The sequence below is a fragment of the Brassica napus genome, chromosome C9 (genome assembly GCF_020379485.1).
Source record: "Brassica napus cultivar Da-Ae chromosome C9, Da-Ae, whole genome shotgun sequence".
In the NCBI taxonomy this organism is placed as follows: domain Eukaryota; kingdom Viridiplantae; phylum Streptophyta; class Magnoliopsida; order Brassicales; family Brassicaceae; genus Brassica; species Brassica napus.
In genome coordinates this window covers 45,775,215-45,799,105 of record NC_063452.1, presented here as the reverse complement: position 1 = coordinate 45,799,105, position 23,891 = coordinate 45,775,215, and positions in this window count along the sequence as shown.

The following is a 23,891-nucleotide window of genomic DNA, read 5'->3' as shown; positions in this document are numbered from 1 at the left end:
CAACACAAATACCCAGCTTCTTGAGAATTTATTGGTATGTGTCTAGCTTCACACATTTTAATATGCACTATCATCTTCACGTTATTCTTTTATTCACTCACAATTCATTAAATGGACATATAAGATGCAAGGGAGAGAATCCAGAGAACACTCAGTTACCCCATTTATTGCAGACATGGTTGGGAAGACTTACACCCTCCAGGTCAGGGTTAGTAGCTACAACTTCACAGCCAATCACCAAACCTTCACTATATCTCGCATATTGAACGAGCCTGATCGTCGGCCACTGCATGACTTTGTTACCCAAGTACGTTTAAATCTATATTCTATCATGTTTCTTCTGTAGTGTGAAAATAATGATGTGTGCTGTTTTTAATTGGACAGCTACGATGATAATAACGCTGATATGCCTGGGAGTGTATCGGTGCCTACTAAGGTGGACATTGATGATACTGATTATGAGGAGGTACCAACTGCAGGAACTACTTCAACGGGTGTTAACAACAATAAGTCTCTCACTGCAGGGACTTCCATGGTTTCCAAGAAGGACCGTGTCGCTTAATGCTTAGGCATCAATTTTCTCTATTTCAATAATGCTTAGGCATCAATATCTATATATTATTAAAAGAGAAGTACAAAATAGAGATACCCCTTAATTTTACCATTTATTTACATTAGAATGCCATTGAGATATTTATTGAACTTAAATAATTTAAGTATGCTTGTCTTTTCCTAATGTATTTTCCTAATTTAAACAATAGATTTCCTTAATCAAATCTTAACCAAAATATTTCCTAATATATTTCATATTAACATATTAAATATCTTTAATATTTGTTAGTAATAAATAATAAAATAAAAAATCACACATCATAATCAATTTATATAACATATAAATAAAATATAAAATAGTTTATTCATATAATATTGGGTTTTTTATAAGATACATTGTGATATAATAGACATTTAAAATCACAAAATATAATTATTCAAAGTAATAAATAAAATTGTTATGTTTTAAAATTTTATATTAACAATTATGTAATTCATTTTAATTTTAAACTATATATATATATATATATTATGCCATTAGTACAAAGAAAAAAATTTAAGTGAAAGCAAATATTTATACGGTCACGGGTCAAGCTCTAGAAAAAAACAACAATATCGTAAAATTATTTTTCTTTAACAAATTTATTTTAATAGAAATTATAGTTCCAAATATGTTTATTTATTTTATATATTTATAAATTTATTTTCTTTAATGTTAAGGGATGCTAAGATTTTGGAATTGGAAAAAATTATGACTCACCTCTATATTATTTTAACTAGGATAAAACTTATATCAGAATGTTTTATTAAAATTTTAATTTTAATTTATTTATAACTGGGAAGATTAATTTTTAATATAAATTTATGTTTAAATATTACAAATAAATCATTTAATATAAACAAAAAAAACTAAAAACATAAAATAAATATCCGTCCGGTCGGACGGGTCAAGATCTAGTTGGTTTTTTAAGACGTGACATCTGCTTCTGGTTTTTTAATTTCTGAACAATGTGTATTTTCTGAAATATATTTTAAATTATGTTTGGCTTTAAGGTTTGCACGACTGGTTTAAGTTTACTCAAACCTATAAATGTTTTCCCTTAGTTTAAAAGATTTTGTTTAGAATGAATCATTAGTAAGTAAATTAATTACAAGAATCCATAGAAAGAATTCAAGTAGATACAAGGGATGGTGCACCTAATTCCTACCCATTAGCGATGAAACATTAGCCGGTAATTCTATATAATACTATCAGACCTAAAACTATTAGGTACGGCTCAGTCATTAGATAGGCCCATACCTAAATCCAGAGAAATCCTAAATCATTTTAACAAACAAGAATAATGGGTCACGAAGTCTAAGCGCTGACAAAAAAAGTTATTATGTAAATATTTTTCACACACGTTTAAAATACATTAACCTAACTAAGCATAAAATTCCTATGAAAGAAATTTAATATTTTGTAGTTACGAATACAAAACTATTCCCAAAAATAAACCTCGGGAGGTTCAGGAAAATATATACCAAAATTAAGAAAATATTTAAACAAATTATTGTGCGTCATAAAAGAATAATACTATATATATAATCAAAACTTTCAACAAAATAATTTGCTGAATCACGTCTTATTTTAAGTGGATAATAAAATCAGATGAGTTTTTTTTTTTTAAATGGGCCGACTAAAGATGGCAAACCTTATGCAAACAAAATTATTCACACACAAAAAACATGATTATCATATTTTCTTAAAACATATGTAAACTAATCTGATAATTAAAATACCCTTTTTAGATACCTCTTCCACTCACTATCATCACCCACAAACACCAAGATCAAATAACAACTACACGAACCAAAATATGTGTACAACATTTCTAAAAATATTTAAACACAAAACTAAAGTTATAAATGATAACAAGAATCAGTAAGCTAAATAAGACATCCCCCCATATAATCCCTCATCCAATCAAACCGCCGGGTCGTGCGAGCAGTGCACCCGCTCGGGGCCCGCCTAAACTCAATTTTTTTGTACTATAAAGGTCCCAGATTTTTTACTTCTTTGACATCAAGAGCCTTAAGACCAAGTTTATCGCGGACTCTAAACTGAGTTTTTAAAGGAAATTATCCATTTAATTAATTCAAAACAAAATAAAAAGCCCATTACCGATCCTTAATGAAGGTGTTGTGGGAGCGTTTTTTAAGTTGGTTTTTAACACACGTGTCGGTAGGGATGGGCACTTTACCCGATATCCGAAGTGGTATCCGAACCCGATCCGAAAAAACCGAATCGAAATCCGAACCGAAGTAGTAGAATATCCGAACGGGTATTGAATTAGGAGAGATTGGATATCTGAACCCAAACGGGTAATATCCGAATCCGAATGGATATCCGAAAATAACCGAACATATGTGTAATTAACCTTATATTTCTAGTTTACATCTCTCATTTTATATAGAATATTTATATTGATACTACACATATTTTAAGTTCATATGATATACATAGAATTACGGAGAAAATGATTTGCTACTCACTTAAAATGCATGTCAAGCTTTTTATTTCAAGAATTAACAAAAACTTACATCAAAATTTTAAAAACAGTAACCAAATTAATGCCTTTTTAGTTACAAAATTTTATGTCGAAATCTATTAACCATTCAATCTATTAAAAATAAAAAAAATTAGTTAAGTGAAAGTTATATTTTTAAATACAAGAAATTTGAGAAATGAAAATTTAATTTTGTTTTTTCAAAATCTAAATATCCGAACTCCGATCCGAAATAACCGAACCCGAACTAAAAATATCCGAACCCGATCCGAAGTACAGAAATACCCGAACGGGTTCTACACCTCTATACCAAAATACCCGAAAATCTAAAATACCCGACCCGAACCCGAACAGATACCCGAACGCCCACCCCTACGTGTCGGCTTGGGAATAGATGAATTTTATTTTTCTTTTTTTCTTTTCTTTCTTTCGCTCATTTGTGTCGGCTTCTTGTTTTCTCCGACACAAAGGAGGCGATCGAAACGGCGATCAAAACCACGACAGACGATGACTCTCCTCACGGCGTCATCTCCGGCGGCTGCGGTCTTCTCCGTCTGAAGACCGATCGACGACGACGACTGTCTCTGTCCTCATTGTCTTCTCCGTCAGAGACCGATCGAAACCCACCACGGACGACTACTCTCTCCGTCGTCAGCGTCTTCTCCGTTAGAAACCCATCAAAACCCGCCACCGACGGCTACACTCTCTGTGTGGTGAATGCAGCGCTGGTGAAGACCCGTATCATTAAGGTAATCACTACAAGAAAACGTGGGAGTAACGACTACGATTTACAACTACAAATGTGTAGTCGTAAATTACCTTCGACTTTACGACTAAGTTACGACTAACTGAATGTTCGTCCTAACTTAGACGTGATTTTGCAACTAATAGTTTTCGTCGCAAATTGGTCGTAAACTAACTTCTCGTTTATGACTAAACTTTCATGTAGTCGTAAAGTAGTCGTAAATATATGACTAAAAAACATCAACGCTGCACCATCTGATTAACGACCAATTTACGAGGAATGCAGTTGCACATTGGTGGTTACATTATTATCAAACGTAAATTCGTTGTAAACCCAAAATCGAAATTTCCCTATAAATATGATATTCTCCCTCAATCTTAAGATGCACAAAAAAACGAGAAAGAGTAAAAAAAAAAGTCTAGAAATATCCATGAGCTTCGGAGTTGGATGTATGCGCATAAAGATTCAAGCGGAAGAGTAACAGAAGAATTTCTCAACGGAGCAGAGATGTTCATGTACCATGTCGGACAGACGTCTCTCACACTAGAAACGGGTAAAATGTTTTGTCCCTGTCGTAAATGAAACAATACCAAGTTTGCTGCTAGTGAAACGGTTTGGAAACATATAGTAAATAGAGGATTTACTCCACATTACTATATCTGGTTTAACCACAGAGAAGCTGATAATAGGAATGAAGCTAGTAGTAGTAATCAGGTTGAAAATGTTCGTAACAGAGAGGAACCACATTTACCCTTCTGAAAGTTTTAACCTTCAAGAGGATCATATGGTAGATCATGATAGGATGCATGATATCGTTACAGATGCATTTCGTGAAACAAGATCAGCAATAGAGGAGGTAGAAAATTTAGAGGGGCCTAATTTGGATGCAAAAAGATTTTATGAGATGCTATCAGCAGCTAATGAGCCAATTTATGAAGGTTGTAGAGAGGGTCTTTCTAAATTATCATTGGCAGCTAGGATGATGAATATCAAAACTGATCATAACTTACCTGAAGTTTGTATGGATGCATGGGCTGAGTTGTTTAAAGCGTATTTGCCTTAAGATAATCGGTGTGCTGAATCTTATTATGAGATTCAAAAACTGGTTCATAGCCTTGGTTTACCTTCAGAGATGATTGATGTGTGTATAGATACCTGTATGATATACTGGGGAGAAAATGCAGAATTGTTAGAGTGTAAATTTTGCAAGAAGCCACGATATAAACCGCAAGGACGTGGGCGGAATAGGGTGCCGTACCAGCGGATGTGGTACTTACCTATCAAGGATAGACTGAAGATATTATATCAATCTGAAAAGACGGCAGCAGCGATGAGATGGCATGCAGAACATACTCAGAAGGAAGGCGAGATCAATCATCCCTCTGATGCAAAAGCGTAAAAACACTTGAATTCGGTGTACCCTGATTTTGCAAGCAACCCCCGCAACGTTTATCTTGGGCTCTGCATAGATGGCTTTAGTCCATTTGGAATGTCTGGAAGACAATATTCGCTTTGGCCAGTTTTCTTAACGCCATACAACCTTCCACCAGAGATGTGTATGGGAAAGGAATTGTTTTCATGAGTATATTGATACCTGGGCCAAAGCATCCGAAGAGGTCCCTTGATGTTTTTCTACAGCCTTTGATAGAAGAATTGAAGGAATTATGGTCAACAGGCGTGCAGACTTATGATTGTTCAACGAGAACAAACTTTACAATGCGAGCAGTTCTTTTGTGGACCGTTAGTGACTTTCCTGCATACGGGATGTTGTCAGGTTGGACGACGCATGGAAGGCTATCTTGTCCTTATTGTATGGGAAGCACATACGAATTTCAGCTGAAAAATGGTAGGAAGACGTTCTGGTTTGATTGTCATCGGAGATTTCTTCCCATTAATCATCCGTACCGAAGGAACAAGAAATTGTTTCGGTCAAAAAGGGTTGTACGAGACACCGCTCCGCCATATTTATCTGGCGAGAAAATCGCGAAGGATATTTATTACTATGGTACACAAGACACAATCAAGAAAGGGGGTAATTGGCATACTACTGCAAATATGTCTGCTGGTTACGGGACACAGCATAATTGGCACAAGAAGAGTATATTTTGGGAACTTCCGTATTGGAAAAATCTACTTCTACGCCACAATCTTGATGTGATGCATATAGAGAAGAACTTCTTTGACAACATCATCAATACATTGTTGAACGTCCCCGGGAAGACAAAAGATAACAAGAACTCAAGGTTGGATTTGCCTGCATTATGTTTTAGGATTAAGCTGCATATTAGAAACGATGGAAAAATTATGGTTCTCATTTTTCAGATTGTCAGCAGAAGCAAAAGCAGCGTTGTTCAAGTGGGTGGCATCATATGTGAAGCTTTCTGATGGATATGTTTCAAATCTATCAAGATGTGTTGATCAGCAGGGACAGAAGTTTTCAGGGATGAAGAGCCATGACTGTCATGTGTTTATGCAACGACTTCTACCATTTGCATTTGCGGAGTTGCTTCCAAAAAATGTTCACGAGGCACTTGCAAGTAACAAATAAAGCTATTATTACTTCTACTTGGAAAAAAACTTATGAAAAGTATCTTACGTTGGCTTGTACATTTGCAGGCATCGGAAATTTTTTCAGAGGTCTTAGCGCACGCACCTTAACTGTAGATGTCATCAGACAACTTGATGAGAATATCCCGATCTTGATGTGCAACTTGGAGAAGATTTTTCCTCCATCATTTTTTGACGTCATGGAACATTTAGTTGTCCACCTTCCGTACGAGGCATTGCTTCGTGGGCTTGTTCATAACAGATGGATGTATCCTTAGGAGCGAGCCATGAAATATTTGAAAGGGAAAGCCAAAAATCTGGCTAGGGTGGAAAGTTCAATAGTTGCTGGGAGTTTGAATGAGGAAACATCTCACTTCACGTCGTACTACTTTGGGTCCCAAGTCCGAACACGAAAAACGACTACGAGCAGATATGATGATGGTGGTGTTATGCCGACATATATTGTTGAAGATGTTCCAGACATATTCTGTCAGATTGGACGTCTAGGTGGGAAATTGAAAGAAGTTTGGTGGTCGAGTGAAGATGATGCTCACAGTGCCCACACATATATACTTCTTAACTGCGAGGAGATTGAGGCATTTGAAAGGTAATTAAAATTAATTTGGCCGTTAAATATTTTTACCACATATATATATATATATATATATAGTACTCTTTAATGATATATATATTGGACTAAAACAGCGATTTCGTTGCCCAAGTCGAAGAAGCTATACCAGGGATATCAACCAATGATCTCAACAAAAGGAAAGACCAACATTTTGTGAAGTGGTTGAAAACGCAGGTATACACATCACAATATAGTATTTAAGGTTGATTATGAAGTTATATATTTATATATATATATATATATATATGTTGATGATCCAGGTTGATTATAATGATTCATTCTATCCTCAGTGGTTTCACGAAATGATACAAGGTCCGGTCGCTAAGGTCACCATAGCATCAATGTATTTCACACGAGGCTACACTTTTCACACTTACGAATATGAAAGTTGGCGAGCAACAATGAACTATGGAGTATGTGTGAAAGGTGAAACTAATTTCTATGGAATCTTACAAGAGATCATCGAAGTAGAGTTCCCCGGCCTGGTGAAGCTGAAATGCGTTCTCTTCAAATGTGACTGGTTTGACCCCACCGTCAATAGAGGTGTTCGGTATAGCAAGTTTGGAGTTGTTGATATAAATGCTACACGAAGGTACAACAAATTTGAACCCTACATATTGGCATCTCAAGAAGACCAAGTTTGTTTTATTCCATATCCGAGGATTAGACAATCTAGGATATCTTGGTTAGCCGCTATAAAAGTTACACCTCGGGGTCGAGTCTTGACTGATGAACAACCACTTTTACAAGAAGATACCGTAAATGAAGTAGAAGTACCAGAGCAAGCTACAAATGATATCTTACTTGTTGATCCATACAACCAGGGATATGAAGAAATTCCAGACGATGCAACAGACGAAGCCCACGAAGATGAATTTGAAGAAAACGATGAAGTGGATGATGTTTCTGATGATGAGTGGTCGAGTTTCTATTGTATTATTAAACACTTTGTATTACATATAATATTTATATAACTTATCCGATCATGTTTGTTCAATTAGGATGTTTGAGGTTTGTAGTTTGGGGTTTGGAAGTGTATTATAGCTTATGATGTTTGTGATTTGGGGATTGGGGTTTCGGTTTTAGGGTTAAAACAAAAATCAAAGCTAATTAGTCGTAAATTACGACTCTCTTACGACTAGTCTAAAAGATAACGAAGCTAAATAGTCATTAACTACTACTAATTTACGACTAATATAAAAGGTATCGAAGCTAAGTAGTCAAAAATTACGGCTCCGTTACAACTAGTCTAAAATATAACGAAGCTGATTAGTCGTTACCTACTTAAAATTTACGACTAAATGAAAACGAGACGACGCCTATTAGTCGTAAAGCCTCCGGCAGTTTCCTATAAAAGCTCACCACTTTGCTCCCCAAATCAAACACAATTCCAAACCAATTTCCTCATCAAATCATAAAGATTTGAATAAAAAAAGAAGGAGAAGAAAGATCCTAGAAAACATGTAGTTGGAGACAAGGCGAGACTTACGTATGTTTTACGTAGGTTTCGCTTTGTCTCTTTCCACCTGTGTTTCTAGGTATCTTTCTTCTTTTCTTTTTTTATTCAAATTTTCAACGGTAGTCCCTAATTAGTCGTAAAGACTGCGTCCCTTATTGGTCGTAATGTACGACTTATTTATGACCACTAGTATCTGATTGGTCGTAAAAAAAAGTAGTCTCTCATTGGTCGTTATTAATCTTGGTCCCCCATTAGTCGTAAACTTACGACTTATTTACGACTGCTCGTCTCTCATTGGTCGTACATTTACAACGAATTTACGACTAACAGCAAAACTCTATATATAGGCAGACCTCGCGAAGCCATTTAGTTGCTCATTACCCTCTCTCTAACAACGACCCCCCATCTCTCTCTAGGTATTTTTTTTTTTTTTTAAGATTTAGGTGGTTAGTTAGTTTAGTTTTGGAATTAGTGTACGTTTGGAATTAGTTTAGGATGGAATTAGTTTAGGATGGAGTTAGATTATGATCAAATTAGAATAGGTTTAGATTATTTTTATATAATAAATTTGTATTGTTTATAGCCATGTATTTTTTATGTTTGTTTTTTCAGATTGACGATATTGCTATGGCTAGAGTTGACAGATAATTAGGAACCTTACGCATAGAAACTCTTACGCGAGTAACTTTTTTCCACAGTCGGATCCATCGGCTTCTACTTCCGGCACTGCATCCGGCCAAGAGAATGTGCCTGATAGCCAATATGCCGATCCGTATGTGCCTCCACAGGCATATGACCCTGAAGCTTACTATCCGCGGTTCGGTAACCCTGCTCAATTTTTCCCCCAGTACGATGAGCCTCCACAGCAGCCTCAGAATGAGCAGCATCATCCTCCGCACCATCCTCAGCAGCAGTCCACCGCACCCGAAGCTGCTCCGGCTCCTGCAGCAGCTCCTGCTCCTGCAGCAGCTCCGGCTCCCGCAGCTGCTCCGGCTCTTGCATTTCTTCATCCAGATTTGATGGTGCCACCGAATGCACCATATGCAAGATATACAGTGGAAGACCTTCTCCAGATGCCGGGACGAGAAGGTTTACGAATCATCAACCCAGATCAACCACCCCACACTTACTGGTAATTTTTAATTTATTAAAGTTTTAATTGCATTTAAATATACTAATTATACAATTGCTCTAAATATATGTATTCTTTCAAATTTTGTAGGTTTTCGACGGACAATTGTGTGGGACAGAGCGTTGGAGATATCATCAGGACAAACTTCCTATTGGGGTCGAAAACGGTTATGACGAAGTTAACGTCCAAATCCCCGAAGAAGAAAAATTCTTCGACAAATACTTTTTCGAAATAGATTCTTCTTTACGAAAAGCTTTGCGGAAGAAACGCGAATCATCGGACAAGAGCTCGAGAAGGATCGTTACGCAGCGACCAAACACGTGCTCCGCTCGGTCGCTACGTAGCAACCGAGTTTGAGCCAAAGCTCAATCGCTACGTAGCGACCAAACATCCATTCCGCTCGGTCGCTAAGTAGCGACCGAGCGTTCGGTCACTAAGTAGCGACCGAGCGTTCGGTCACTACGTAGCGACCGAGCTCTTCCGAAACGTTGATACGACATCAGTCCATGAAATCTCGTCTACCCTTCGATGCTATCTCCCGAATACCGTAGCGAACCCATCTCACATTCCCCGCTATTTCTAAGTTATCAATCAAACTTTATCGTAAAAACTGCGGAAAGTTCATTCTTTATCGAAAGAAGCCGTAATAAACGCTTTGAGTCGAAAGATGGCCCAAAGGGATCTAAGACATGACTCGAGGCCCAACTTACGATTTCTTAACCAACAGCCCGTAAACCACATGTCGGTTTACGCTTGGTTCGCAAGGGAAGATAAATGTCAAGTTTCCGCGGATAAATACGAAATTTTGAAGATAATTACAAAGATCGGAAAAAATGGAATATCTCCATTTTTATGCTATGGCGGCTTAAGGGCAGAAGAGGAAAAGCGTAAACCGACCTTGGAACCAGTATATAAAGGGTCCTAGGCGAGAGGCATGAGGGAGAACTTTGGAGAGAAAACTTAGCACTTAGAGCAATTAGGCAACTTTCCGTTTTTGTTATTTCGAGCTGCCACTCAATTAGGTTTAGCCGTCTTAGGGTTGCTAGAACTAGAAATCTCGCTGACAGCTCTCGAGCCCAGGCTTATACCTTGTTGTAAACGCTCATACGCAAATTCGGAATAAGACTTCTCTTTGCTCTCTTCTTACGATTTTTATACTTCTTCGTTGTCATTATTGTGTTCTGATTTGCTTGGCGTGTGGTATTAGCAGATATTCGGGACCTCTGGGAAATTAGGGTTTTCCTAGTTTCCTTATTTAAACGAAAATCGACAGTGCGAATTTCGGTTCCCATAGTTTGGCGCTAGAAGGAGGGGGGGTACGGATCAATCTAACCCGCAAAACCCACTCAACGATCAAGAACGATATGCAAGACTCAACGTGCGCGAACGTCATCTCGTTCAAGGGGGGAGCAACGGTCGATCGAGCCAAACCTCAAAACGATCTCCTTGTTATCGAACTGACGATCCGAGATATCGACGTCGCAAGGGTGCTAATCGACACCGGAAGTTCGGCCGATATCATCTTCAAAGATACTCTCGAGAAAATGGGCATCGATCAATTCAAAATCGTGAAATACCCTAGCCCACTACTGGGACTTTCGGAAGAAACGACCAAGGCCTACGGATCGATTAATCTCGCAGTCAAAGCCGGAACCGTGACAAGAGTGTCACAGAGTTTCTAGTTGTTGACCGTTCTGCATCTTACAACGTTATCATGGGAACGCCATGGTTGAACGCCATGCGTGCCATCCCATCCACGTACCATCTTTGCCTCAAGTTTCTAACCCCTAACGGAATCGAGGTAATATGGGGAAACCCAAGAGTATCACAGGTGTGTTACGCCGCAGAACAAAAAAGAAAAAGACCAGACCTCGAGACCGTTCCTAGAAAAACGGAGAAAAAGGTCTCCGACCAAGGTTCGCGAAGTCAAGATTCGGCTGAACTCTACTGGCAGTCTCGTAACATCGCGGCCCTAGAGGAAAAACCCGAACCAACTTGCGAGCCTGTGGTCACAGTCTGTCTCGACGAAGCATCTCCGGAATGATGCGTCTAAATCGGAGCCAATCTCCGCGAGCCTTTGAGGATAGAGCTCGTAACCTGTCTAAAAAAGAACCTCAATACTTTCGCATGGGCCGCGGAAGATATGCCAGGGATTGACATTGACATAACGTGTTACGAATTAAATATCGATCCGACTTTCAAGCCCGTCAAACAAAAAAGGCGGAAGCTAGGACCTGAACGAGCTTCGGCAGTCAACGACGAGGTCGAAAAATTGCTTAAAGTCGGGTCAATAACAGAAGTGAGGTATCCAGACTGGCTCGCCAACCCCGTAGTAGTCAAAAAGAAAAACGGAAAATGGCGAGTTTGCGTAGATTTTACCGACCTAAACAAGGCCTGTCCAAAAGATAGTTTCCCCCTGCCACACATCGATCGATTGGTAGAAGCAACAGCAGGAAACGAACTTCTGTCTTTCATGGATGCCTTCTCAGGTTACAACCAAATTATGATGGACACTGATGATCGCGAAAAGACTGCGTTCATTACCGATCGCGGAACCTATTGCTACAGGGTAATGCCCTTCGGCCTCAAAAACGCTGGCGCAACTTACCAACAACTCGTGAACCATATGTTCTCTCAACAACTCGGTAAAACGATGGAGGTTTATATCGACGACATGCTCGTCAAATCCCTCCAAGCAAAGGATCACGTATCACATCTCGAGGAATGTTTCGCGCAGTTAAATTCCCATAACATGAAGCTCAACCCGACAAAATGCAGATTCGCCGTGGCATCAGGGGAATATCTCGGCTACCTAGTCACATTCCGTGGCATCGAGGCTAATCCAAAACAGATCGACGCACTGATCGAGACTGCTTCGCCGAAGAATAAGCGGGAAGTCCAGAGGTTGACCGGTAGAGTCGCGGCACTTAACCGTTTTATTTCGCGATCAACAGACAAGTGCCTGCCTTTCTATGATGTCTTACGGGGAAATAAAAAATTCGAATGGTCGGAAGAATGCGAAAACGCTTTCCAACAGCTGAAGCGGTATTTGGCTTCCTCCCCAGTCCTCGCAAAACCAGTGGAGGGGGAACCTTTGATCTTGTACATCGCTGTATCAGCAACAGCTGTGAGCGGCGTGCTAATCAGGGAAGAACGCGGCAAACAGAAACCTATTTTCTATATCAGCAAAACCTTGCTGGATGCCGAATCTAGATATCCGCTAATGGAAAAATTACCATGCGTGGTCGTAACATCGGCCCGAAAACTAAGACCATATTTCCAATCCCACACGATCGTCGTCCTCACGACTTTTCCCCTACGAACGATCCTGCATAGCCTGAGTCAATCGGGCCGATTAGCCAAATGGGCGGTAGAACTGAGCGAATACGATATCGAGTACCGACCGAGAACAAGCGCAAAGTCACAAGTACTTGTGGACTTCTTGGTCGAATTACCGACAGAGACCATAACCAACGAGGAACCAAATTCCACTTGGCTCCTTCACGTCGACGGATCCTCGTCCAAGCAGGGATCAGGCGTCGGAATTCGCCTCACATCTCCAACGAACGAGATCTTAGAGCAATCATTTAGGCTGGAATTCCACGCCTCAAAAAACGAAGCCGAATACGAAGCACTCGTCGCAGGACTGCGTTTGGCTCACGGCTTGAAGATACGAAACGTCCACGCTTACTGCGATTCCCAGTTAGTGGCAAGTCAGTACAGCGGAGAGTATGAGGCCAGGGACGAACAGATGGATGCGTACCTCAAACTGGTCCAAAAACTAGCTCAAAAGTTTGACTGTTTTGCCCTCACGCGAATTCCTTGTTCCGAAAACATCCAGGCAGATGTTCTAGCGGCCTTAGCATCAAGTTCTGATCCAGGACTTAAAAGGGTAATTCCGGTCGAGTTCATCGAACACCCGAGCATCGGACCACCAATCGTCATCAACCTCATAGAATGTCAAGATGACGAAGAAGAAGAAGTTGCAATACAACCACAATCAGAGCTATCTGATTACGGCTGCGATACCCCGTGGCTGCAGAAAATTGAAGACTACATTATCGTCGGACGCCTGCCCACCGAGAAATGGGCAGCCCGCAAAGTCCAAACACAGGCCGCGCGCTGCGTAACAGTAGACGCAAAATTTACAAACGGAGATTCTCTGGACCACTCATGACGTGCCTGGAAGGGGAAGAAGCGAAAAAAGTGATGGAAGAAGTACATTCTGGGTCCTGCGGCAATAATTCCGGCGGAAGATCACTGGCAGTGAAAATCAAACGCCATGGATACTACTGGCCAACGATGATCAGAGATTGCGAGAAGTTCGCACGAAAATGCGAAAAATGCCAGAGGCATGCTCCAACCATCCGACAACCAGCCGAAGTCCTCTCCTCCATCACATCGCCCTATCCTTTTATGCGCTGGGCCATGGACATCGTCGGTCCCCTTCATAATTCAAAGCAAAAGTTTTTCCTTTTAGTCCTCACCGATTTCTTTTCAAAATGGGTAGAGGCAGATTCGTACGCAAGTATAAAAGATGTCCAAGTCGAAAGTTTCGTATGGAAAAACATCATCTGTAGACATGGAGTTCCTTACGAAATCGTAACCGATAACGGATCTCAGTTTATCTCCACCCGGTTCGAGGCGTTCTGCGAAAAATGGAAGATACGGCTTAACAAATCAACGCCCAGATATCCGCAGTGTAACGGACAAACTGAAACGATTAATAAAACCATTCTCGACGGACTGAAGAAACGCTTAGAGGCCAAAAAAGGCAGGTGGGCCGACGAACTTGAGGGAGTCCTCTGGTCCCACCGTACCACCCCGAAGCGAGCAACAGAAGAAGCCCCTTTCGCTCTGGTGTACGGAACGGAATGCATGATTCCCGCAGAAGTAGAATTCCCCGATATTCGAAGAAGAATACTTCCCAAACGGGAGGAGCTCAACAACGCAATGCTCCTCGACGACCTCGATCTCATTAACGAGCGCCGAGATCGAGCGCTCATCCGAATCCAAAATTACCAACACGCAGCCGCGAAGTACTACAATTCCAACGTACGGAATCGCAGATTTAATCAGGGAGATCTAGTCCTTCGCAAAGTCTTCCAAAACACCGCTGAACGAAATGCGGTAAAACTCGGAGCAAACTGGGAAGGACCCTATAAAATCGAAAAAATCGTCCAAACAGGATCCTACGAAATAGCCAACATGCAAGGCATAAAAATTCCAAGGACCTGGAACGCGATGCATCTCAAAAAAACTATCACTGACCAACTCGCAATCACCGAACTACGAGACTGCTTGATCTCCATAAGGAGTACGTAAGCAGTTTGTCAAAAGGCAAATTCAGCTGTCCCCCCTCATCAAAAAGGGGGGGAGTGGATACGTATACTCGTATACTCTCAAGCTCGAAAATATCCGACCACGCCTTCGATGTTTCCGACATATCTCAACCAAGGAAATTATCTTTTATCCGCGAAACATTTTTCGAATTTCGAAAATAAATCAGCCGTTAGGAAGAAGCAGCCATTGGCACCGCGAGACGTCGCGAGAGATGCTTCAAGGATTACTTCTTCCGAACGACGAAAACGGACACTCCGTCAAAAATGATGAACATTTTAACACATATCTTGCGCAAAAACTCTAAACAATGGCATTTGCCGCCAAGTTCGGTGCTGATCACATCGAACTCTCGAACGTCCTAAACAGACATAGCCATCTTACGAAGATGACTCTCGTACATCCGACACAAGGATAATAGCGCTATAAAAGAAACCCGAAATTTTGGTCCAGCACTTCCGGTTGGTTTAAAAATTGTCTCCAGAGAGATGCTCGATTCGTATCTAACAAGTCATATAAGCCGAGAACCTATCGCGGACTTTAAATCGGTACGAATCAGGTTAAAATCGCGACAGATAAATCGATAGCCGGCTAGTCACCGGACAAAATCCTAGGTATTGCCCTAAACCCAGCGCACTGGTCTCTAACATCTCAAGGAATGATATCCAAAAGATACGAGATCCCAAAACCATGCCTCTATGTTTATGTTCGACATCTTCAGATATCCCGCGAAGTCGATACCTCGCGGAAAAACTTTCGAAACAGATCTCGAAAAAACATTTCACATCGAAAAAGGATGAGACGACAACTCATTACCCTTCTTCCACTTCATACGTAAGCTTATGAAAAATGCAACTCGACCATCTTGTCATAATAGCCGCAGAGCGGCGGGGATTCAAAGCCACACACGGCCAGTCCCGAAATACGAAATAAGGCCATTTAAGGCCGAAACATCAAACATAAAAAAAAAAATCCCCCGCAAGAGATCTAACCAAAGTCATCCTCAGAGCTCACGCTCCCTCTTCACCCGTCGCTTCATCTAAACCTGGAGCCGCGTCACCCCCGAGTACCGGATCCTTCCCCTCAGGGCCTTCTGAACACGTCGGAAAGAGGCACCCGGATTTCAGGTCAGCTAGGATGAGATCGAAATCTCCATCCACGACTGCCAAATCTCCCTTGCAGCCGGACAGTCGGGCCTCTTCGGCCTCTAAGGTCGGAGGAGTCTCACTTTGGAACGACTGAACCACGGCCATCCCACCCTTGATCGTCGCCAAGGCTGAATCCCTGTTCCGAATGCACTCGAGAGAGCCCAGAAAGGCGGAGATCTTCGCCAAGCGAGCTTGGAACTCAGAACTAAGAGCGTCCTTGGCCTCTCGAATCCCGTGGCTCACTAATCCTGCATCATTCTCAATCTGACGCTGAAGACGACGAACCTCCGAAGATTTGGCCTTCTTGGATTTCTTCTCCTTGAGCAATGAACTCGCCGTCTTCCCGAGGTCCCTCTCGAGCTCCCCTATCGCGATCTCAAGTTTCGACACTTTCACGGAGTGAGAACCCTTGACAGCCATCAGCATGGCCTCGGTTTCGGACCATCTACCCTGATGTTCCAACAACTCCCCGGCAAGACGACTGGTCTCAGAACCGCACTCCCTGATCATCCCGTCGATCAACGACACGAACTGCGAAACGAGAAGAAAGTTAGAGATTCTTTGTCTTTTAGAAAAATATACAACGATCAAGAAAGTTAGTGAGCGACAAACCTTTCCGCGAAGCCCCGACGCTATGCTCGAGCCTCCTTGCTGCGAAGATTCCCCGTCACCGCCCTTGGTAAACTTCCTCTTCCGGCCCTTAGGCTGAGTAACCGGAACAGCACTAGGAGCGTGCAGCACTAGAACGATCTCCTTCCTGGCAGGAGGAGGCGGCATAGAGTCAGCGGCCCTCCCCTTATCTTCGACGAGAATCGGAGTCGTGGACGATCCAGCAGGTAAAGCCGAAGCATCCGGAACAACCGAGCCTGCGAGAGTTCCCGTATCTCGTGAAGTTACGCCCTCGGTCCCATGACCCGGAGAAACAGCCAGTGCAGAAGAGGACGGTAACTCGGCGCCGGCTCGAACCTTTTCTTTCTCGGCTTGGCGACGAACTAATTTCTCTCGAAAGGAGAGATGATCGGCAACGCAAGCCGGCGCTTCAACCGGAGAAGTCGGAATCGGCGCCGGAGATGTAGCCTCGCCCATCTCCACATCGGAACTTCGCTTGTCACCATGGGAAGAAGACATGTTAAAAACAAGAGATTAGGAGCTAGAGAGTTTTTTTGAAGGTTTGAAGAAGGAAAGGTGTGAAGCAAATGAATGACAAGAGCTCACTACTTATAGAAGTATTGGTTCGAAATTTTATATTTTTTAAATAAACATTTTCTCGAGAATTCTCTTCCGCGGAGTTTGAAGTAAACTTTGTTCAATACGCTTAACTTCGCCAAAATCGTTAAACCGCCCGCAAGAGTCTCGACTCTAACGAGCTGGGGGGGCTAACTGTTGGGGTCGAAAATGGTTACGATGAAATTAACGTCCAAATCCCCGAAGAAGAAAAATTCTTCGACAAATAGTTTTTCGAAATAGATTCTTCTTTACGAAAAGCTTTGCGGAAGAAACGCGAATCATCGGACAAGAGCTCGAGAAGGATCGTTACGCAGCGACCAAACACGTGCTCCGCTCGGTCGCTACGTAGCAACCGAGTTCGAGCCAAAGCTCAATCGCTACGTAGCGACCAAACGTCCATTCCGCTCGGTCGCTACGTAGATCGACCTTGATTACGAAATTTTGAAGATAATTACGAAGATCGGAAAAAATGGAATATCTCCATTTTTATGCTATGGCGGCTTAAGGGCAGAAGAGGAAAAGCGTAAACCGACCTTGGAGTCAGTATATAAAGGGTCCTAGGCGAGAGGCATGAGGGAGAACTTTGGAGATAAAACTTAGCACTAAGAGCAATTAGGCAACTTTCCGTTTTTGTTATTTCGAGCTGCAACTCAATTAGGTTTAGCCGTCTTAGGGTTGCTAGAACTAGGAATCTCGCCGACAGCTCTCGAGCCCAGGCTTATACCTTGTTGTAAAAGCTCATACGGAAATTCAGAATAAGACTTCTCTTTGCTCTCTTCTTACGATTTTTATACTTCTTCGTTGTCATTATTGTGTTCTGATTTGCTTGGCGTGTGGTATTAGCAGATATCCGGGACCTTTGGGAAATTAGGGTTTTCCTAGTTTCCTTATTTAGTTTAGGTTTGGAATTAGTTTAGGATGGAATTATATTAGGATGGAGTTAGATTATGATCAAATTAGAATAGGTTTAGATTATTTTTATATAATAAATTTGAATTGTTTATAACCATGTATTTTTTATGTATGTTTTTTCAGATTGACGATATTGCTATGGCTAGCGGTAGACAGATAATTAGGAACCTTACGCATAGAAACTCTTACGCGAGTAACTTTCTTCCACAGTTGGATCCATTGGCTTCTACTTCCGGCACTGCATCCGGCCAAGAGAATGTGCCTGATAGCCAATATGCCGATCCGTATGTGCCTCCACAGGCATATGACCCTGAAGCTTACTATCCGCGGTTCGATAACCCTGCTCAATTCTTTCCCCAGTACGATGAGCCTCCACAGCAGCCTCAGAATGAGCAGCATCATCCTCCACACCATCCTCAGCAGCAGTCCACCGCACCCGAAGCTGCTTCGGCTCCTGCAGCAGCTCCTGCTCTTGCAGCAGCTCCGGCTCCCGCAGCTGCTCCGGCTCTTGCATTTGTTCATCCAGATTTGATGGTGCCACCGAATGCACCATATGCAAGATATACAGTGGAAGACCTTCTCCAGATGCCGGGACGAGAAGGTTTACGAATCATCAACCCAGATCGGCCCCTCCACACTTACTGGTAATTTTTAATTTATTAAAGTTTTAATTGCATTTAAATATACTAATTATAAAATTGCTCTAAATATATGTATTCTTTCAAATTTTGTAGGTTTTCGACGGACAATTGTGTGGGGACAGAGCGTTGGAGATATCATCAGGACAAACTTCCGGGAAGCGCATCCGAACTGGTCTCTTACACCTGACCACGTTCGGAGGACTTGGTTCAAGTGCTTCGCGGCTAGTTTTAAATATCATTTTTTATTGTTTATTTTAAAAATAATTATTTATTTAATTTATTTTTTTTATTGTAGCAAAAATGGAATTGGTCCATTGCTGTCAACGAAAAGGTGATGGAAGAATTCTACAAAAAGGCGATGGCTCGCCTAAAGAACATTGTTGGTGATTGGAAGGAGAAGTGGAGGGTTTTGGGGGACGACGCAAAAGAAGCATACCTCAGCAATGACGTTTGGAAGGGCTTGAAGGCTTATTGGAATTTGCCGAAGTCAGTTCAGAGGTCTCTCACTTGCTCTACGGCTCGGTTGACCCGCGATGATGATGGTAACCTGCCAGTACCTCATACTTCCGGACAGATTCCACACGCTGGGAGGGCACTACAAATTGTAAGTCTTCGATCTTTCTTAATTTTTATTAAATATATATTAATTGACTATTTATTTAATGCGTGAGTATAATTAAAAAAAAAAATTTATACAGGCTGCCCAAGAAGGAGCACCACCATCTCTGGTCCGAATTTACAAGACGACACACCAGCATTCTGATCGCACCTTCTCGCATCCTCGAGCAGAGAGGATCTACAACACTGTTGAGGCTCGCATCTAGGAGGTCCAAACTCAGTTGTCGCAACAAAATCCGGAAGGTGCACCGGTCTAGCTGTCCACCGTCGAACAAGACAAAATTTTTGAGCAGGTTAAAAAATTTATCTCTTAACTATATATGTTTATTTAAATTTTTTATTCTTTAAGTTAGTTTTACACATGTACTAATTAAATATCTATTTCTTAATTGAAGGTTGCCCCGAAGAAAAGGGGACGTATTATCGGGATCGGGTCTGTCAACGATGTCCCGAGGGCAAGAGCTGAACAAACTGCAAGAATGGAAGAAGAATCTTCTCTCCGTAGGGATTTGACTGCGGCCAAAGAAGTCATATCTGATCACAGGGACAAATTTTCATTTATGCAAATATGTTCGATTTGATGATAGAGACAACCCCAAACATCAACCCGGTTTTTACTCTAGGTGGCAGTCTCTACGTCCGAGCTTTGTCCCCGAGCCCACTCCGGCAGAGCAGGCAGATTTAGAGCGACGTGCGGATGAGCATAGATCCGACCTCTTCGACGAAATAAACCTTAACACTTAGTTTTTTTGGTTTTAGTTAATTAGTATTATGAATGTTTTATATTATGGATACTATTATGTTTCTGAATGTTAGATATTTTCTTTTAATTTTATCAAATTTTAAAAATTAAAATCAAAATAAATTTAAATATTTGATTTTAATTAATATATTAAATTCGTAATCAAATACAAAATTCTAAAATAAATAAATAAAAGGCTTAATTTACGACCAATGAACATCTAACGTCGATGTAAAGTAGTCGTTATATTTCGACAAATAAACATCGACATAGAAGCAAATTGGTCGTAAGTTTACGACCTATATACATCTAATTTGCGAGACGTAAATGTGCGTCACATGTACGACTAATACTTTTACGTTGAACTTACGACCAATTTACTTAGTCGTACATTTACGTCTTCTTTACAACTAAAGTCTTTACTCGTAACTTTACGACCAATATGCCTCGAATAATTATTTACGACCAGCTTCTAACGACAATCGTTTTTCGAAGCTTTTTGGTCGTAAAGCCTATATTACGACCAATAGGCTACTAATATTGTAGTCGTTAAGGTCCTGTTTTCTTGTAGTGAATCCCCATCCATCGTCCAATCAATATTAGATACATCTCTACTTCGGCTTAATTAAGCTTGATTTGATCTTATCTGTATGATTTGAGAGGGTAGATCTATTAGGTTTTCTTGGAATATAACGATCACGGTGGTGTTTTGGTGTTTGATCAAAATCGATTACATGTTTGGGTTTTGTCTGATTGTTTAGTTAAAAAGTCATGAGGATACACTGACATTAATCTTCAACATGCTTGTTCTGTTTTGATCTGTGAATGCATATGAACTAGGATGTTGTTGAAAGATTAATTACAGTTTCTGTTGATTGCTTAATAGCATTCGTTCAAACATCACTCCTCGGAATGTAGTATCTGTTGTAATATAACTTGTAAGAGTCATTACAGTTTGTGTTGATTGAAAGATTAATTATAGTTTGTGTTGATTACAGTTTGTGTTGTTAATTATGGCAGGGACTTTTGTCATTCTATGGACTCCTGTTGCCTTAGAGGCTTTGACCTCTCGACTGAAGCTCCTCCTCCTGTAACTTCAAGAAGCAACCACTACACAAGACTGTCAGTGAGGTTAGTACAGCTCCTCATTCGCTTACTTTTTACTAATTGCTTTGGTCTGGCTAGTTGTTAGGTTAATTAAATGCTTGTTAGAGTTAGGACTGTGTGGTAGTAATTGCTTAGATGAATGCTGCTTTTAGGGTTCCATTAGGACTGTGTGGTAGTAATAAATAAGTTAGATAGATGTCTACTCATCTCAACTCAACTAAACTCAAAGAGTAATGGCAATTAAAAAACCTGTATCTAACTTGATCTTCTTCTTCTCTTTTCCTCTATTAAAATGTTGCTTTCTCTCTTTCTTTTTCATCTTTAACACGGTCTTCTTCTTCTCTTTATTCCTTGTGAAACACATTTCTTCTTCTTCTCTTTTATTCTCTGACATTTGAGGATATGGATTCTACGAATCCATATAGTCAGTCCAGCAATTTTGTTGACCTTTTGAACAGTCAACAAGATTCATTCCTTCCTGAACAGTCACCAACCTCCATTCCTTCCTGTCCCTGTGCGAGTATCTCGCATGGTGGTGAGCTCCGATCATCACAGCTCCATGTGTTCAGTACTCAATGTACTGAACCTTCAAGCTTCTGTGAAGACTCACCTACAGAGCGGAGGGAAAGAAATAAGTGGACAGTCACAGATGATCTAGTGCTCATTAGCGCATGGTTAAACACTAGCAAGGACCCTGTGGTTGGGAACGAGCAGAAAGCGGGTGCTTTCTGGCATCGGATTGCAGCGTACTTCGCAGCAAGTCCAAAGGTGGCAAGAGGTGAAACGAGCAGCCATCCAATGTAAGCAAAGGTGGCAGAAGATGAACGATCTTGTATCCAAGTTTTGTGGAGCCTATGCGGCTGCAACAAGACAGAGAACAAGTGGTCAGAACGAGGCTGATACTGTAAAACTGGCACACGAAATCTTCTACAACGATCAGGAGATTAAATTCAATCTTCACCATGCTTGGGAGGAGCTGAGGAATGACCAGAAATGGTGTGAAGTTGCTAGTAGCAGGCGCGATGTAAGTGGTAAGAAGAGAAAGTGTGATGATGGAGCACAATCAGAAAGCTCTCAAGCAACTTACAAACCTCGGTGATGAACCAACTAACCGACCTCCTGGCGTTAAGGCAGCCAAAAGAGCCTCTGGTAAGAGAAGCATCGCAGATAGCCTGTCTGCCTCTGAGTATCAGACCATGTGGTTTATTAAAGAGAGAGACTTGGCAGCGAAGGAGAGACTTTCGAAGATGGCTTTGCTTGACAGGCTCATTGGCAAGAAAGATCCTCTAACTGAATATGAAGAAGCGCTAAAGAATAAGCTAATTTCAGAGATGTTGGGTTAATTCTGTTTCTGGTCTGTTTCTGGTCTTTGGTCTAACTCTCTTCGGTTTTATGATCTGTTTCTGGTCTGTTTCTGGTCTATTTGTGGTTGTTTGTGGTCTGTTTCTGGTCTATCTGTCTTTGGTGTATGTGAAATATGTGTTGATGTTCGAAATATCTTTCTTTGTGTATTGTGTATTGTTTCAATGTTAATGTGAAATATAGTTTCAATGTTCGAAATATCTTTCTTTGGACTTGTTCACTGATGCATTTACATGTATATGATTGCAGGAGATGCTTCACGTCTTCAGAAGATGGTGTCATTAAGCAAGAGAAGTCACTGGTTGTGTACGTGTACTCAAGTGAAGTGGCGATGTTTGTCTGTTAGTGTGACAACTTGTTGTAGTTTACTATCACAAGCTCTGCTACAAGCTAGTTGTTTGTAGTTTAGTGTCACAAGCTGTCTGTAACAAATAATTCAAGCTAGTTGTTTGTATTATTAAACGCTTCAAGTTGCTTCTTATATAACAAATGCTTATCCTTCTCTTATGTAACAAATAACAAACTCTTTTCTCCTTCTCTTATGTAACAAATAACAAACACTTCAAGTTGCTTCAACTCATCAGAAACTCAAATAATTCAAATGCTTCTCCTTCTTTATGTAACAAATAATTCAAGCTACTTGTTTCAACTCATCAGAAACTCTCCGTGATCTCCTTACCAAAACTCTCTTTCACTTACTCTCTCTCCTTCTCTCCTTACCAAAACACGTTTTAAATTTTGATCATCTCCTCAAACACTTTCTAAATTGCCGTGAACACGTTTTAAACACTTTCTAAACACGTATATGGCATCTTCTTCTCATAACACGTTTGACGGAGAGGGAGTAGATGATGAAAAATTTGATCAATATTTTGATCAGCCTTTCGAAAATTTTCCATTGATCCAGAAGAAGAAATAAAAAGAAGGAAAAAACGAGTTCATATTGAGCGGAATCGTGAAGAAGACGATGTATGTTTATGGAATGATTATTTCAGTGAAACTCCAACATATCCTGAAAATCTATTCCGACGCCGATTTAGAATGAACAAACCATTGTTCATGCATATTTTTGATCGACTCTCCAACGAAGTTGAATTCTTTCGACAAAGAAAGATGCTCTCGGACGGCTTAGTCTCTCTCCATGACAGAAGTGTACAGCAGCCATTCGTGTCTTGGCCT